The sequence below is a fragment of the Andrena cerasifolii genome, chromosome 11 (assembly GCF_050908995.1).
Source record: "Andrena cerasifolii isolate SP2316 chromosome 11, iyAndCera1_principal, whole genome shotgun sequence".
Classification (NCBI taxonomy): Eukaryota; Metazoa; Arthropoda; class Insecta; order Hymenoptera; family Andrenidae; genus Andrena; species Andrena cerasifolii.
In genome coordinates this window covers 1487860-1504268 of record NC_135128.1, presented here as the reverse complement: position 1 = coordinate 1504268, position 16409 = coordinate 1487860, and the positions used below count along the sequence as shown (strand labels likewise).

Here is a 16409-nt window from a genome sequence, read left to right as displayed (position 1 = left end):
GCTCTTCGTATACTATATTGGTGGAATTGGCTGCGTATATATACTCCTCTCGTATACAGGGTGTCCCACTAAGGAGTGGACAGCGCGATATCTCTTAAAGTATTGTCGATAAAAATATAAAAAAAATAGGGAATTGCATGGTTCGAGGTGGCCCATTTAAGAGCGCGAACGAATTTTGTTTCCGATTATTATTTTAAAAGATACGATGGTCAAGTTCGGTTTTTCAAATGGAACTATTTTTTTTGAAGACCTGAGTTGATAGTGCGTTCCAAGACAAATTCAATAAGCTTTAATGTATACACTTTATTTCCACTGGTTTTTAAGATATTGCGCTTGCAAATTTACTGATTTTCACTGCAAGGTCTTACTGGCGCCACGGGTGGCACTGCCTGTTGAAATGGATACTTACCTGCCAAAGGTCTACGCCAGAAATGGCAGGCCTAAAGGCTGGACAATTCTTTTCTTTTGACACAATCTGCTCCCTATGGTTGAAATTTAGTCTAGCAACTTTCACTCCTCCTAAGCTAACCAATCCAACTTGCATCCCTCCCAAAAGAACCGGCCATCCGAGCGTAGAAGCAAGTGCGAAATAAAAGTAACGATGCGCTTCTCGATACCGCAGATGTACCTACCTAAGTAGCATTTCTGACGGAAAAGAATTGTCCAGCCTTTGGGCCTGCCATTTCTGGCGTAGACCTTTGGCAGGTAAGTATCCATTTCAACAGGCAGTGCCACCCGTGGCGCCGGTAAGACCGCCCCCGGTTTTTGCCATTCCAGAGGGGTTTCTTGCAGTGAAAATCAGTAAATTTGCAAGCGCAATATCTTAAAAACCAGTGGAAATAAAGCGTATACATTAAAGCTTATTGAATTTGTCTTGGAACGCACTATCAACTCAGGTCTTCAAAAAAAATAGTTCCATTTGAAAAACCGAACTTGACCATCGTATCTTTTAAAATAATAATCGAAAACAAAATTCGTTCGCGCTAATAAATGGGCCACCTCGAACCATGCAATTCCCTATTTTTTTTATATTTTTATCGACAATACTTTAAGGAGATATCGCGCTGTCCACTCCTTAGTGGGACACCCTGTATATTGATGGAACTGTGACAGCATATATATATGCCTTTCGCAGGCAAAGGGTTAAAACTGAAAAGAAAATGTCAAGTCAACTAATCATATTTGTTAACTAACCTCACAGCCGGGGATTGCTGACTTATTCGTCTCAACACTCTAAATATAATAAAAACTACGACCTAGACTCAATTAAAGCAGTTTTAAAAATTAATCCTGCATACCTAATGAAGTTTGTAAACTTTTGGTGTGCAACAAGTCAACAAAATACCAATGGTCTATTTATAAAAATTATAAATGTTAAAAATTAGTCAACTAGCTCCGGTCTCCCCTACTATGTAAAATTCGAGAAGAAACGAAGGTGACTGCAGAGTCCCCAGTCGCTCCTGGACGTTCGTGCGAATCACACGACGCCTTCTTTATTTTATGTATCGAAAACCAAAAGAAATACGTCGTCTTTATTGTTTCATACAAAGTAAACCACAGTTTAAAAGCGTATCAGCCAAGTACGTTAAGATTGTATGTTCCTTTAGTAATGTGTGCATGATATTGTTTATTGCTGAATGATAATATTTTCTAACGTATATATCGCTGAAACTGTAGAGGTACCATTGGGGCAAAAAGTCCCTCAGACTGAAAACATATATTTTATTATTTGTTTTCATAATAAGATGGCCAAAGTATAAAGAAATCATGCCAAAGCCTTTAAATAGTGTTTTGGTTTTAGTTGAGCGATTTTTTTTAGTTTTTAGTTCAAAGTGAACCTTGACTTATATTTACATTTTTAACCGGCTTCAAAAAGGAGGAGGTTATAGATTCGAACCGTATGTATTTTTTTTTAATGTTTGTCCCCACATCACTACTCAGCATATGGCCCGATTTTGATGATCTTTTTTTTTATTCGAAAGAGGGCGATGCATCAACATTGGCCCAATATTTTGCCAGTTCTGGTTAATAATAAAGACTATTGTCACCTAATTATTATTATTTTATGTACGTACGCGCATATCTCCTCAGCATGTTGTGTCAATATATATAAAACTAAAAGGTTAAAAATAAAAATATTTAAAAAAAAATTAAAACCGACCTCAAAATAATAAAAATGCTCTAGAAAGTAAAAAATAATTTTTTCCCTTATTTAATTGACAACTCTCATATTTTTTAAGTCGGCGCCTTATTATTTGCACTGCATAAATCTGGCGTCGACTTAAAAAATATGGGAGTCGTAGATTAAAAAAGGGAAAAAATTATTTTTTACTTTCAAGTGCATTTTTATTATTTTGAAGTCGATTTTAATTTTTTTTTTAAATATTTTTGTTTGTTAAAGAAGTAAGTCATGCTTTCCTTTAATTATTGTATAGGTACCAAAAAGAATTGATTTAATAAATATTTGTTGATTTGAAAAGAGTTTTTTACTTATTTAGTTTAATATTACGCGAAAAGGCATTAGCGACTTTTTACCCCGTGCGTGGGGGCAAGAAGTCCATTTTGCATTACCAAAGATTTTATGGTATGACTCAACAGAAAATAACATTATCAACAAACGAACTTCGTGAACGCAAGTGATAATACTTATAGTTCATACAAAATAACACCAGATGTTTCTCGATTATTATCACTAAATTTTACATAGGTATATATGAAAAACGGGACTTTTAGCTCCACCCTATCCTATCAAAGAATAAGGTGACAAAGGAATCGTTAATATCTTCATTAAATAGCAATATTATCCAAGTTAGTGGCATACGGAACAGAAAATTATTGTTCATGATTTCTGTGATGGTTAAAATATTCCTAACTTCGCGCTTTCTACATATCGTCGCGATTGCATCGCGCCACAAATATATCCGTCAAAGAGCAGATTACTTGGTGGAAGAATTTCGTCATAACTTTCGCGTGCACGTAACTGTATGATACGCGTTTCCTTTGCGCAGAGTTCTCTTCGTTGCATCCTGTTGCATCGCGAGACAGTGATGCAAAAGGTTTTCAATAGAGACGGCTGCGCCAACTGTGCAGGCACCAAGTACTGTTAGGATTACCGCGCCATGCTAGGCTGCAACTTAACTGTAACACTTGCCTTGACAATATAAATTTACAGTCCCCACGAACGAGCTCCGCGTCGATCGATACCATCAATTCTCCTCTTAGACCTGCAAATCGACAGTGGAGCAAGTGAGTTGATAATTTAACCCACTTGCATAGCAAGTATACCCTTCAGGCATACTTACGTCTAGATTAATGTTACGTACCGATATCATTAAGCTCGGTGAAAGTGGAGGACTTCAGAATTCGTAGAATTCAGTGAATTAATTTGATAATTAGTTTATTTTGAAAGTGGCCTAAGTTGATTTGTCAATTTTTTTGTTGTTGACGGTATTAACATGTACAACTTGAAGTTAGTATTGAAAATTTATATATAAAATTTTTTTAAATATAAATGAACTTAGGTCACTTTCAAAATAAACGGCTCAATTCTTTATATTACAAAGTTCTGTGTTTAATAAGTGCGATATTGAGGACAAGACCTCGCGTCGATTGTCGGAACAATACATTGGAGTGCAAAGGGTTTTTAATAGTAATAATAATGACTTGGCCGTTCTTGAACTAGTATAACATAGATATCGAGTATTAAGGGGAGGTATCCTGTCTAGAGACCAAAAAATAGGTGATCTTTAGGAATTAATTAAAGGAAAACCACTGTATATAATTTAATGGGACTTTTTGCATTGCATTAAGGATGTCTTAAATTATAGAAACATATTTTTTGTTTTATAATTAATCATTGCAGACGGCACTGGGGAGTCGTTAAAGTCATGGCGTCAAAAAATTGATCCAAATCGGTGGGGCCTGTATCCCCAAAAGTTATTATCCGATTCGACTGAAACTTTTTTTATTTTGAAGAATATACTTCTGGCTAGGGGGGATACCAGAAAAAATGCAAAAATGACATTTTTAAGAAAATAACGACACTTGAAGTTTGAAATCACTTTCCCCCTATATTTTGCGTCCTTTCATCGCCTTTGAAAATTATAAATTTTCAATTTTTTGTATTTTTTCTGGTTTCCCTCCTAGGCAGAAGTATATTCTTCAAAGTAAAAAAAAGTTTCAGTCGAATCGGATAATAACTTTTGGAGATACAGGTCCCACCGTTTTGAGAACACTGTTTCGAGAAAAACGCGTCGAAAGTTTTACGTGAGTGCCGAGTGGCCGGGTGTTACTCATGCATTTGCCGCTACTCAAATGCCTGTAACTTCGGGAATATTACGAATTTCAACAAATCCTTTTAAACAAGTATTCCTAAAAGGTTGAACATTCGAAAAATGAAATAAAAAAAAATCGACTTTTAGACCGGAACCTCCCCTTAACGAATGATAAAACAGACATAAAGATAACTACAAATAAGTAGTGTATGGAGGTGGGACACAGCAATATGCTGCTACGAAACTAGCCCAGAAACAATAAATTTATAAGAAAGACTTCAGAATAATAGCTTTAACAATATTTAATATTCGAATATTTCATAATTATATATTTGTAATATTTCGTGTTACGGATTTTTTTTTCAATAACGTCGCATTCAAATATTATTACGTAGGTACTTGAATATGAAGTATATGTGTACTTATTTGAATTATCAAATGATACAGAGATTTGCGATGTACGTACCTAAATAGTGTAACATATTATACCTCGTTCTATAGTAGCGAATGTTGGATTCTGGCGTTCAAGTGAATCAAAATGTTGCATATGACCGAAAGATACATTTTCTTATTTTTAAATATTTCTACTGCTTGATAGAAATAGTATTATCTAAATCTTTCTACGAATTTTCAAATACTGTCGTTCAAAACATTCTTATTGAAAGTGAAGAAACCCACGCTATCAATAGCGGCAAGCGACAGATGCATTTGTTTTACAATTCTTTCTCATTTCCTTTCGAATAAGAGTTTCAAGTTGCCCGAAGAGCAATAAATCGTAAATCGTTCGCGTCGGGAAGGATCGACGTGGGAAACGATACTACGAAGAACGAAAGTTAAAAGTATCCGTTCATTCTCTCCGGATCGAAATGGAAAGTTTCTTTGAAACTGGGCTTTCCAGCCGAATCGGTGTTATTGCCGGATGATTCGTTCCGAACCGGTGATTTTGTAAAGAATGCAAAGCGGGAATCAAATCGATTAAGGAAATAGAAAGCTGAATTCAGTTTCTGATAGCGTTGTATGTTTTTCTTTCGATTGTTTCTGTTAGAATGATGTTTAAACTGTTTCGAAATTTACAAAGGCGAATGTCCCAATTTCTGCTAATTTGAGAGGTTACTCGTCAGAAGGAAGGTGTAAAAAATTTGTTTGCGATCAAAATTTGCAGAGTAACTGATTAATTCTTTAATAATAAATCGACCAGTCGAAAACTATTTAAGAAAGATATTTCAAGATGTTTAACTACTACTAATTTGTAATTAAATATAATTCTCTAAATGTCCGAATTTCTGCTCACGAAAAATAACGATGTACGTATTTCTGCTCACCATTTGTACCAATTTCTGCTCACATAATACGTTGCCTTTTCAGGTTAAAATAAGTTACATCTATTATGGAGATGTTTTATAACACAACAGTAAAACATAAAATAGTAATAAACAAAAAATAAAATGCCTTCGAATGGAAATAGAGGTTACAGCATATGAGCCGTTCATTTTGAAAGTGGCGTAAGTCCATTTCCCAAAAAAATCGAGTTAGCTATTTTAATAGTTAGATTTTTACATGATCTTTTCATTCTGGAGAAAATTGTTACTGATATATTTAAAATCATTAAAATTTTATAGAACGAAAATATGCTGGTTAATGAAGCGATGAAAAAGTTTATTTTGAAAGTGGCGTAAGTCCCATTGTGAGAGTTTCAAATGGATATGGAAAATATTGTGCAATAAAATTTTTTGAGATCACAGCTTTACGTTTAATTATCAAGGTAGCAGTTTAATTATCAATGTGCAATGAATTTGTTATAAACAATTTAATCTAAAATTTAACTTTCGATCCGCTGACGGATTCATAAGGGTCTCCGGATATGCCCTTGTAATTTTCAGCAATTGATTAATAATTTGTTTATAACAAATTAATTGCATATTACAAAGTAAATGTCTGGGGGACATAAAGCAGTCACAACTAAAACTGCATCAAACAGATAAAATGCACGAAAAATGTATTGGAATACGCGACTTGGACGAGGAAAAACGAGACCAATCACAATCTAAAATATAAGGACTTAATGGATTTATTATATTATATACCACCTGCGCACCATAATTATTTTAAATCAATCCCGCATACAAAAACTGGAGAAGACTGAATAATAATTAATAAAACATTATTAATTTTAATGTAAAAATTACTTTAACAAAGAATAAAAGTTAAATATTTTTTTTGATTTTATAACATAAAAGTGTGTACATTTATTTTTATTTCAAGGGAAATTTACTTTTCCTATGGACTTGTGCTTTCGGAAGAATTGAAAACGTCATTTCATTGATTTTGAAAGTGGCGTAACTCCATTCATAGCCATCAAACACATATTATTTCTTAAATAATGTTAATTATGCTAATTGGGATGATAAATTTGACACACTTGGAAACCCAAAAACATTATACTACTATGTTATCTGTTACCCATATTTTTAAATTTAATCCAACGCAAACCCTTCAATATCTTGATTCGGAGATAAATGGACTTACGCCACTTTAAAAATAAACGGCTCAATATTGAATTGTGAGGTTATGTTACTAAAATTTTGGTGAGTAGAAATGCGGACATGATGGTGATTCACTTGTCCCTACATTCATCACCTGTTTTCTACTTAAATTTTTTTTTAAATTTTTTTATTATTATAGTACAAAAATCTACATCCAAAGCACAATACGGTATCTGTTTTTGTTATTAAATAAGAACTTTTGCTGCAAAAACTATTTTCTGCCCAATTATAAAATACCAATAGTGACCTGGTTCCTTAGCACAACCAGTTAAAACACGGTCGAAAAATCATGAGTCTCTCGTTTTAAAAGATTTTCGTTGCTTATGCTGCACTTTGATTAGCCCCAGCCTCGTGAGCACACGCGCAAATGTTCAAATAATTTAGAATTATTTTGTTGCAACTATAGTACAAACTTAACGCTTATAATAATAAGAAAAATGTGTAATGAGCAGAAATGGGGACATGAGCAGAAATTGGGGCATTCGCCTTATGTAGGGGAAAGGTGAGATAGTTGATCACAGTTTTGCTTTTTTATTAAAATAATAATAATGGTTTGCTTTGTTTGTATTTAATTATTTCAGTCGTGATTCTTAGAGTTTTCTCAATATAGGTACGCGTACAAATTTGAGAGTTGAAAACTAATTTTAATAACTGGATTTAAACATTTTCTGGCAGTGGCGTTATGCAGAAGTATCCCCCACTGAGGGGGAGACTTGATCAGTGAACTTTAAGAGTAAATAACACATTAACTTTCTAAAAAATATTTATTATCTTAGTCAATAACATGAAATAAAGGGAATATCATAAAACGAAAGTAAACTATAACTAACTTGAAAGAATTACTGAAAAAATAAAACCAAAGGATTAAACATCGACAAAGTAAATGCATTCTTAAAATACATTTCACTTAGATATCATCCGATTCAGGTGATGATGAAGAAAAGATCTTCCTTCTCACTTTCTTTGCCGTATTTTTCTGTTTCATTAACCGCTCCACGGTTCATTTTGGGGCATCTTCACCGGTTCAAGTACCTATCTCACCTCGAGCACTGATCAAGTATCCCTCCATGCACTTGATTTGAAAAAGGTGAAAAATTAAAGTTACCTTAAATATTTAGATCAATCAATAAATAGCATTAATAGGCCAGAAATTGCTGTTTTTACAAAATATATTTCAAATCGTTGAAAATGTAACATTCACTCGAGAAGGGGGAAGAACAAGGTGACCAAAATATTTACTTTTTGGCTGCAAATAAGATCGAAGCTTCTAACCACGGCACGGTGTAATAGACAGGTGTTCCGACTCTGTATCTTTTACCCCAGCGATTTTGTGTGCCGATTTCTATTTAGTTCCCTTGGCTGCCGCGAGAGGCGTCGTGATTTAGAAGGCATATACATATGTGTTAATGAGATTGCGGTAGTAGAGATTTTAATGGTATTAATGGGCTTGCCAGAAAAATCCTGCGCGTAATGGAGGGGGAACATGCCACGCATGCGCGTGATGACGTTGTCATTTCACTGAATCTTGGCATCAATTGGTTTGACGTACCGGCATCATCACGCGCATGCGTGGCGTATTCCCCTTCCACTATGAGTAGGATTTAGGAATTCCATACCAGGCCGGTGTATATGGCTGTTGTAAAGGCATATATATATATATGCCTTTACAACAGCCACAACATCTGCCGGCCGCCAGAAGAACTAAGTAGTATTTACTTACAAGCGAACACCGCGAACTCGCACTCACCGATTGGAACGCAACTTTGTGGGTTTATGAGTGACTCAAGACAAGAACAAGGGTGTGTTTCATTCAGACCCTGCCGCCCTTTAAGAAGGTGAAAACTAACCTCAAAGTCAAATAGGCACTTCCACTTTTTGCCGTATAACTCTCAAAGTACAACTGAAAGAAAAAAATGATTCAAACAAAAGTTTAATGGTGCAATAAGCGCTTCAAACTTCCGTTAATAAAATTTTTTAAAAAGCTTTTTTTCTTAAAACAAAAATTTTACCTCGCGTTATTTACAATTCCACGAGTAAACCGCTCTACTTGTGGGTATTTCCTGTCCCACGCGGCAACGTTACACGTGTGTACAGTCTAAAGCTCCTATACAGCACGGAAAATTGAATTTTGTCTGCCAATCTCTTTTGACTTTTTCTACTTGATTTGTACTTTTTGGAAATTTAATCCAGCTTTGGCGTTTGGTACAGATTTTGCGGGCATCTTCAGTTACTGTTCGACTAACTGTACCTACTCTGATGAACACCCGTATCCTCACCAATGCCTACTTGCAAACCGGGATCACCTATGTATCTAAAAAATACCTCCATTTTCTCTTTCCATGAAAGACCGCCACCTGTGGTTTCGTTCACGATATCTAAAAATGTATCCGCCAGGTAGTTCACATGGTGTTTTTCGAATTTAAACATGGCACGGTACTCTCGGGTATGGTTTCTTCGACTTTTGTAAACCTTGGGGGCACGAATTTGCATGAACAACGCCATGATTCCGATTGAGCAGACAATTTAAGACAGACGACTGGCAGTCTTAAGGTAACACTAGCATTTACTTGCAGTTTTCAGTAAGTACTATGTGTTATGCATACGTATTTTACGTATTTACTGAAAAATTAGTAAAAAATATTTCTAATAAATACTTCATCCTTTAATGCATACGGAACTAAGTAGGGGAAAGTGGGACATAGCCGGGTGCCTAATGTATTTTTCCTGCTAGCATAAAGTCTGACGGCAAAATAAACTTTGGACACCGCTAGAAATCTTAATTGGACCTTACAGAATCAGAAAATGAGAGTTCTTATTTGAAAAAAACTATTTGGCTCACAGGAAAACAAGTTTTCTCGGAAGTATACAAGTACCCGGTTTTACCCTATAGGTGTAGGTAATATCGGGTACCTATTAAAAAACGCATAAAATATGATAATTATAAAACCATTATTATTTTAGAAACCATAAAGAAAAATATTTGTAGAAATATTAATTTGGACATAAATTTATTTTAATTTACCTAGTCCACAAAAATCACAAATAAAGGTCTCGTCGCCCTCCTCAATATTTGTGCAAGTCTCATGAGCCCATCCGCGATCTATAGATATAATCAAGATTATTATTGGATTTTTTAAAGATTAGAAATCAGCTTCTATAAGACATTTACGCCATACATAGAACATGCGATAAAGAGCCGGGTAAAACCTAAAAATACTGTGTAAAGACTACAGAATACAATACAGTACTTACCGTAATAGATTCGTTAAATCCAAGTGGTATAAAAAAGGCAATTCGCCAACGCAACACTGGAACTTTTCAACTCGAAATTTTGAAACTTCTCTGAATGAAAATCTACGACGGGCTTTGCGCTGCGATTGATCTCATACGGTCGTGAGGTCCACCCGAATGTAGCACCATAGGTTGGTTGCATATCGCAGCTCTTGTCTTAGAAAAACAATGATACCCGGTCTGACCCGCGTACCCGGTTTTGCCGCACTTTCCCCTATTTGCTTAAAAAATCACTAGTAAAAGCTTATACTTGCTATTATGTAGTTGAGTACTTATGAGTATTCGACGAGTCTCAACTCTAGCACAAATTCATGTTCTGCATCTCACGCTGTATATCTGCAAGTTCCCCGTGCTCCAGCATAAAACGAAGACAGTGTATAAGTAAAACCCACAGATAAGCAACGCATTCGTTCTGCCCCTAAATTGTCCTGCATTTGAAGGTCTTGAAACTACAGAGAAGCAGCGATATTTGTTAAACACTTAACAGGAATGAAACCTGAAAGAAGAGCACGCGGACAGTTGCAACTGAAGACGACAGAAGTCAGTGCAATCACATGTGTGCGCGTTTTTACGTAACCTGACCGCACAGGCGGAGATCAGGTGCGCACACTTAAATCCTGCGCGTAATCCCGAGGTCTGCTTAACATTCAGAGGCAAGCAAGCGTGCCCGCTGTTGAATATGCATTTCTGCGCTCGCTGCAGCGCAGAAAGCGCGGCGAACTGTATCATAGAGTCTCATGAATCAGTTCGAAACTGGCTGAGTAATTCTTCGCCAACCGGTTTTTAGGTCCATTAAAAGCTTCATCTACACTCCGTTCATTTTTATCGCGTCTTGCTGTGGGAACCAGTCGTCGTTGCCGATCTCTGGCTCTCATTCACGCGCGCACGTGTTCGCTGGTAATACCACGGCGACGTTTAGCGACAGCCTAGGCCTGGTAGCTTGGGAATCTTATTCCTACCTTATTAGATTGAGTCATAAATAACGCAGATAAATAATCGTGTTTCTGTAGTCTCTCGATCTACGAACTGTGTCAGTTTAGAAGGCATTCGCCATTATTTTCTGTGACACCCTGACATATTCTTGGGCTTCATTTTTGTAAAAAGCTTCATGATGATGATAACATGTATTTTCAAATATTTAATGTTTGTGTTGATTAAGGTGAATGTCCCAATCTCTGCTCATTTCGTATTTTTCTTATTATTATATGCGTTACGTTTGTTCTGTAGTTGCAACAAAATAATTCTAAATTATTTAAACATTTAGTGTTGCACGAGCTTGGGGCAATACATACATCGCTAGTTTTCATGAGCAGAAATACGGACATTTAGAGCATTATATATTTAATTATAACTTACTAATAGTTAAACATCTTGAAATATATTTCTTAAATAGTTTTTGAATTGGTTGATTTATTATTAAAGAATTAATCAATTACTCTGCAAATTTTCATCGCAAACAAATTTTTTACACCTTCTTTATGACGAGTTACCTCTTAAATCAGCAGAAATTGGGACATTCACCTTAGTAGTCTACTTCACACAGTTGCCCGTTTTCTTTGGGAACATTTTTACAGTATTTCCTGAACTATGAGTTCCCGTCTAGAATATTTCTGTTTGGATGATTGATTTACATTGGATAATTCAAGTTCGTCATTTGCGATTCATCACTTTCATTTTCGAAAGTGGAGTGTTTTGAAACATTCATCAAATACGTTACTAGACTTTGGTGGCTTATTTATAGGTCAGTCTGTATTAATCGCTATCTCTCTTGTTATATTCGAATAGACATTGCACTTCCCTTACTTTTATTTATTGCTCTGATGTAGCTTGTGCAACACGTGTACGTGTGTGCTACCCACTCGATGCAAATATACAGAGTATTTCATAAACTCTGTCGTAGAAATTTTTCTCGAATATAGGTATTCACGATGTTGAATGATATTTCATTGCATAAAGGTTTGCAATTGTGTATAAAATAAAAAAAATAAAGATTTTCAAAATCACAATATTAAAAACAAAAAATTAATTATCTGTAGTATACAGTTTGCAATTGGAACGACAGAGCTATATATTGGAAATTGGTTATTAAATAAATCAGCCTTCTAGTTTTATATTTTAATTTTATTTTTAGCGGCTAGGAAAGAATGTCTTTCTAAGACAGTATACCGAACAGAAGTGAGCTCTTCTCTAACAACGGTCTGTTTTATCACCGTTGCCAGATATTGAAACAAAAAGACGCTCTACACACGTATCATTATCTTTTACTATATTCAGGTTTCCCTGAATATTGAGTCATTTTTGCCTTTTAATAATTATAGTAATCCAACACTATACATATGTACCTATACCTATGATATATGTATTTAGTTTAGTGCATTAACGTAAAAATTGTTCCTGAAAAATAGAAACTTTAGAAGTGTGCAGTTTAGCAGGCATTTTTTAAGTTCCTTAGATTGAACCTTCTGCCAGGAGCAGTGTAAAGTTTCCTCTTCGCGTAATATAAAACGCCTCTCCATATTGTGAAAGATGAGAAAATTATATCAACGTCTAATTTAATACTATATTGAATAACTATTTGTGATAGAATTAGTAGAACACCTAGTATACGTACGTATAGGCGCAAATTTACGCAGTACTCTCTGATATCACGGATACAAAAAACGACGTGTCGCTAACACGTTGACAATGAAATATTCTGGTTTACGTATCTGGTAGCCCCGTGATAGAGCTAGTAACAAAGTACTGGTACAATTCTGTTGCAGATTAAAGGATACCATTTATCAAGGTGCGATTTTCAAATGTATTTCTCGGTTCAGTGACTTTTGCTGCCTATATAGCTTTGAATATCATGCTGGTTGGAGAAGCGATATTCATAGGAAAATTTTACGGTACAAATTTTTATGGACTATGCATAATAGGGCGGAGCGATACTATATAGGCGGAAATTAAATTTGAATTTTCAGTTGGCCTGGGTGCGGGATAGTTGTCTTTTGATTAACCAAACACAACTGTAAAAAAGAAATTGGAAAATATTCATGTCTGCAGGTTCCTTTTTCTCTTAAAAATGATAAATAAATAAATAAATAAAAAAATAAATTATAAAATACAAAAAAATCCTGGAAAAAGTTGCAGCTTACAAGTTGGGCCAACCGATGTCTTTTTTAGATCATGATTACACCCTCATTATGGATAAGCTTAGTATAACGCCTCTACGTACACGCAGAATGGTCGCAGGCCTGTCTTTTCTATCTCGAATACTAAAAGGCCAAGATTGTCCACCCCTGCTGGAACCCATAAAACTATATGCTCCACCCAGATCGCTCAGGGAAAAACCCTTATTCTATTATATCGTGTACAAAACGAAATATGGATCTTCTGATCCGATTAACCGGCTACTACAACAAGCAAACTTATATGCTGATGCAGTTCATTTCTTTTATGAATCTGTGGACGTAATAAAGAGTAAATTGCACAGAATGCTAAGAGCGAACGATCAAAATAGCTGGTAATCCGTTAACGCGACAAAACTAAATTTAATAGTATAGTATACACTTTTACTTCCACCCCTCACTTTTCAGTTTTATTCTATTTTCTATGTATTTCTATTTTCATTTTCGTTCTCATTTTTATTTTCATTTTCATTCTCATTTTCATTCTCATTTTCATTCTCATTCTCATTCTCATTCTCATTCTCATTCTCATTCTCATTTTCATTCTCATTTTCATTCTCATTTTCATTCTCATTTTCATTCTCATTTTCATTCTCATTTTCATTCTCATTTTCATTCTCATTTTCATTCTCATTTTCATTCTCATTTTCATTCTCATTTTCATTCTCATTTTCATTCTCATTTTCATTCTCATTTTCATTCTCATTTTCATTCTCATTTTCATTCTCATTTTCATTCTCATTTTCATTCTCATTTTCATTCTCATTTTCATTCTCATTTCCATTTTCATTGTACATTTTTCATTTCTCATTACTCATTCTTCACCCCTATCTTTTCATTTTTCTCTCCATTGTTAAGTATAATTTGATATAGCATGCATATATGTAGATTTTTTTTTATTCAACACGCAAAATGTTATGTATCCTTGCTATATAATGGGTTCTAACCCGTTTATGATTAATAACAATAAGAATAATAATAATAATAATAATAATAATAATTATATGATTATATGACTATATGATTATATGATTATATGATTATATGATTATATGATTATATGATTATATGATTATATGATTATATGATTATATGATTATATGATTATATGATTATATGATTATATGATTATATGATTATATGATTATATGATTATATGATTATATGATTATATGATTATATGATTATATGATTATATGATTATATGATTATATGATTATATGATTATATGATTATATGTTTATATGTTTATATGATTATATGATTATATGATTATATGATTATATGATTATATGATTATATGATTATATGATTATATGATTATATGATTATATGATTATATGATTATATGATTGTATGATCATTTTTAGGAGAAAAAGGAACCTGCAGACATGAATATTTTCCAATTTTTTTACAGTTGTGTTTCGTTAATCAAAAGACAACTATCCCGCACCCAGGCCAATTGAAAATTCAAATTTAAATTTTCCGCTCCGCCCTAATGCATAATGTGTTTTGGGGATATCTTTGCCACATTATGTGGAAGAAAGTATCGTTTCATTTACAAGAGTAAGAGTAATATTCATATATCGAAAGCAACTATACTACCATAACTACCATATAACGAATTGTTCTCTATTCTACATTGTTTTAAAACAATTTATTTTCCATAGATTCTTTTTCTTCCATTGGGACAATTATATTTGACCACTTCGTAGTATATGTATGTTATCATACAGCCATTAAATGCTATAGACAAAAAAAAATGCATAAAACAATAATGTTCGATAGTTAGATTAATGTTTGTAAGTTCCGTGGTCCAGAGAAAATTAAATTTTCTTGAGTTACGAAGGATCGGGTAAGACAGGAAAATAATCATTTATAAATTAATTTAAAGTTTGCAGGGCTTATAATAACAAGCAAAATATGTACAATGAAAATAAAATATTAATATTACAGCAAATTAAATTAAAAACATACACAATCACATTATATTGGGGACTTTAAATAACTAAAAAAAAACACTACATGATTTTGTTTGGCAATCACTATTCCAAATAATGGCTGTACTTCTGAAAGAGATCGGTGGCCGATCCAGATGAAACTTGATGGGTATTACGAGGGGCGTGGAAAGACCCCAAATATATAATTTTAGCTTCGGCAATTAATGCGTTCAAAAGATACAGGGGTAATTGTGCCTAAAAGGGTACAACTTACCGATTTTTTTTAATCACTTTACCACGGCCCCCCCTCTTAACAATATTTCTGTTTACTTATACCTACACAACGCATTCCACTTTCCGACTTGTCTCGGGTATTAGCATTGGTTGGGGCTAGATTAGTGCGGGGGGCACGCGCCCGCCCGCAGGCGCGTAAAGCATAGTAACGAACCGATGTGAGTTTGGCGATGCTAAAAATGAAACTGTGCTTACAAAATTTCAAAAATAAAAAATGAGGGGCGGGAGGGCTCCCGGGTAGGGGGGCCTGCACCAACGTCCAAAAAATTAAAAAAAAAATATTAACTATAATTTTTTATTAATATTTCGGAAACTAATAAATACCAGAAGCTACAATTTCAAATTTAGGCTCCCCAAACCTCATCTCGATCGACCACCGGGCCCTTTCGGAATAATATCCCAAATAATATAATAATGTATACAATTTCCTAACAAATAAATCAATAATAATACTACTTCTTATAATACGATTTTATTCTACATTTACATAATCATATCTATATACCATACACACAGGGCAAACAGCAAGAGAAATATAAAAAAATTATGTATACTGTGTAAAATATAAGATTCAACGGTTGCAAAAATAAAATACAGCCGTGATAAATAAATATTTAACATATTATCGGTTACATCTTACTTTTGTGCATTAACTTATTCACAGCTTAATTGGCCATACCCACTTTGTGTTCGCCCCTGGATTTGTTACATGCAGGACTTTGGAATGGGAAATAATATAGTAAAGTGACTGCATATTTAGCAATTTACTCGATTCCACCAATTACGAATTCATCTATTTTTACGATTTTTAAATACCTAATATCGTTATGCAACGTTAATTTAAACTTCGGTGTGCCTGCTTGTGAGAAGCATATTCGGAGTGTAGCGGCTGGATTA

General features: G+C 34.2%; 1 protein-coding gene and 1 long non-coding RNA gene across 9 annotated transcripts in view; one reads left to right on the top strand and one right to left on the bottom strand.

Moving 5' to 3' along the window:
• Nucleotides 1–16409, top strand: part of LOC143374540 (uncharacterized) — a 179134-nt gene that overhangs the window by 121311 nt on the left and 41414 nt on the right. The window lies entirely within an intron of this gene.
• LOC143374528 (uncharacterized) lies at nt 7320–10734 on the bottom strand. Its single transcript, XR_013086682.1, has 4 exons — nt 10070–10734; nt 9840–9917; nt 8827–9436; nt 7320–8717 (listed from the first exon to the last, which is right to left on the bottom strand). It is a non-coding gene; the product is annotated as an uncharacterized LOC143374528 (long non-coding RNA).